The following is a 3,000-nucleotide window of genomic DNA, read 5'->3' on the forward strand; positions in this document are numbered from 1 at the left end:
GTTGGAGTTTAAACTTGTTTTAAGCTCCTTTATGCATGATTAAGGGTTATGTATGTTTTTATGAGGTTGGATGCATGTTTTGGGTGTTTAAAGGCTTGTTTGTACATGAGGCTGAGTTCTGGATGAACTCAGGTTCGGCAGCCGAAGGGACTTTCGGCCGCCGAATCTGCCTGTGGTGGCTTGTTTTGGCTGCCGAACCTTGCCCCCGAAAGTTGGACTTTCGGCTCTGGAGGGGAGTTTCGGCCGCCGAAGGTGCTGCCGAAAGTGGCTGAGTTTCGGCTCTGGAGGGACTTTCGGCCGCCAAACCTGCCGCCGAAAGTGCCCTGTCCAGCCTTTTCTTGGGTGTTTTCTATACATGCTTTGGTGATGTTTTAGGGGGTTTTTGGGGAATTATTTATGAGTTGTTTAGAGTGTGTTTGGCACCTCATTCGAGTCCACCTGTGTAGGATCGGACCCGAGGGACCGAGGAGGCCAGCAGTGTTAGCTGTTGCAGAGTCAGTCCAGCGTGTGCCAGAGGTGAGTAGAACTGAACCTTATGTTTTTAAATTAAATCAAATGCCTAAAGCATGTTCATGCATCATGTTTTTATGTAATAGGTTGATTGCACTAGTTTCACGAATATGACGCATTGCATTATTTACTGTTGATGTGGATGGACCAAGGCGACTTCAATAGCCTATAGATCTGTCATGATTGAAAGTCCTGTGTGAGTTCCTTTAGGGGGGCCGGGCACTATGTTGGGTAAGTCCTGTGTGAGCCCTTTTAGGGTCGGGCACCATATTATGTGATTGAAAGTCCTGTGTGAGCTCCTTTGGGGGCCGGGCACCGACAGAGGGAGTTTTGAGGTCATGTCCAATCCGTGATGTGAATTGTTTGTGCTGTGACGCATTTCATGACAGCATGTAATTAATGAACTGTTTTTTTTATTGTTTCTACTCATTGGGCTTTTTAGCTCATCCCTCTCCCTTAATCCCAGTTTTGCAGGTCAGAGGTGGTCCAGGAAGACGTTAAGGGTAAAGGTTTTGGCTATGTAATAGAGTAGTGGACATGATGTAGATTAAAGGAATGTTATGTGGTGTAATAGATTGTAAGATAATATGTTTATAGATTAGATTTGTGCTTGGCCGTAAGGCTTGGTTAGTCCCTTTTAGTACATGATGTATGTTATGTTTTGGTATTGAGTTGTGTGTGAACCAGACTTGTGGCATGTGATGTTTACCATGCTAGAGTATTTGATGAGGACTCTAGTGGAGGTCTTATGTTTATGGTTTTGAGGCATGCACAGGTTAGGTTTTGGTTCATCGGATGTGATCCGAGCTTGATGTATGTAATGTTGACCCAGCTAGAGCTTCGATGAGGACTCTAGTATGGGGTTCTTTTATGTTTACAGTTATGTAGCATGTAGGTCAAGCTCGGTATATACATCAAATGTTTAAGTTTTTGTGTTAATGTTTTGATCATGTATGGGATTTGACCAGGTGATAAGATGTATGTTAGGCTTGCTACGAGTCCCGGCGGCCTTAAGCGGATCTGGATCCTAGCGTCGGTAGTGGTCCGGTTTTCGGGTCATTACATCTGCAGTCAGTCTCTGCGCAGGGATGGAGTGTGCAGGATGTGTCTGCGCAGAGCTAGGTTGCGCAGAATGAGTGTCTGCGGAGGGTGTCTGCACATCCTTCTGTCTATGTCCTTGTGAATCACTTTCATCAATTTTGGCATCCTGTAATTCCTTTCCACTGCTCAACGTAATAGCATTCACATTCTCTCTAGGATTATCTTCAGTCTGAGAAGGTAACTTACCTTGGGTTCCGGATCTGCCTATCGCGGATGTCAATTCTCCAATCTGTTGTTGCATCATTTGCATCATTTTTGCCAACTCACCAATGGCAGTTTCAGAACTTGTAGGTGCTGGTTGGGGTTGATTCCTTTGGTAGATCTGATTGTTTGCCCTAGCGTAGCTGAAATTGGGGTGGTCTCTCCAACCTGGATTATATGTGTTAGAATAGGGATCACGTCTTACCTGGCTATTGTATCCTCCAATTGCATTAATGTGCTGGTCCTCTTCTTGAAGTGTAGGACATTGATCAGTTGGGTGTCCCACATATGCACATATCCCACATGGCCGAGGCGGCTGAGGCTGTTGAGCTTGTCTAGCTTGACCAAGGGCAAGCTTTTCCATAAGAGAGGTTAGTTCTGAAATTCGAGAATCAACAGCAGATGTACTAACCTCATGGATTCCTCTTTGTATTTGCTTCTTTTCTCCATATTGCCTAGATGAGGCTGCAAGGGTGGAGATCAATTCTCTCATCTCCCTAAGTGTTTTGTCTACAATAGAGCCTCCACAAGCTACATCGATGAATCTCCTTTTTGATGACAGCAACCCCCCATAGAAGAATTCTATGAGTGCTTTGTCTGAAATGTCATGCTGAGGACAACCTGTACACAATCTTTTAAATCTATCCCAATAATCATGCAAGTCCTCATATGGTTTCTGTCTTATGCTACTTATTTCTCTTTTTAAGCCAATGGCTTTAGAAGTTGGGAAGTATTTATTCAGAAAAGTTACCACCATTTCATCCCATGAATTAATAGATCCAGGTGGCAAATAAAACAACCAGTTCTTAGCATAATCATCAAGAGAGAAAGGAAAAGCTCTTAATTTAACATGATCTTCAGAAATATCTTGAGGTCTCATGCATGAACAAACAATATTGAATTCTTTCAAGTGCTTGTGTGGGTTTTTATTTTCTAATCCTCTAAATTTAGGGAGAAGATGGATCAAACCTGTTTTGAGCTCAAAAGGAACAGTCAGAGGTGGATAGTTGATGCACAGAGGTGCTTGCTCACCTACAGGAGTTGCCAATTCTCTCATGGTTCTCTCTCTTGGCTCTGGGGCTCTCACGGCTGGATTTTCTTGCCTAATTTCCTCATGGACAGCATGTCCAGCATTGGCAGCAGATTGTGCCACGTTTTCAGCCATGTCAGATGATTGAGGATGCACTG

The sequence above is a fragment of the Manihot esculenta genome, chromosome 12, assembly GCF_001659605.2.
Source record: "Manihot esculenta cultivar AM560-2 chromosome 12, M.esculenta_v8, whole genome shotgun sequence".
Classification (NCBI taxonomy): Eukaryota; Viridiplantae; Streptophyta; class Magnoliopsida; order Malpighiales; family Euphorbiaceae; genus Manihot; species Manihot esculenta.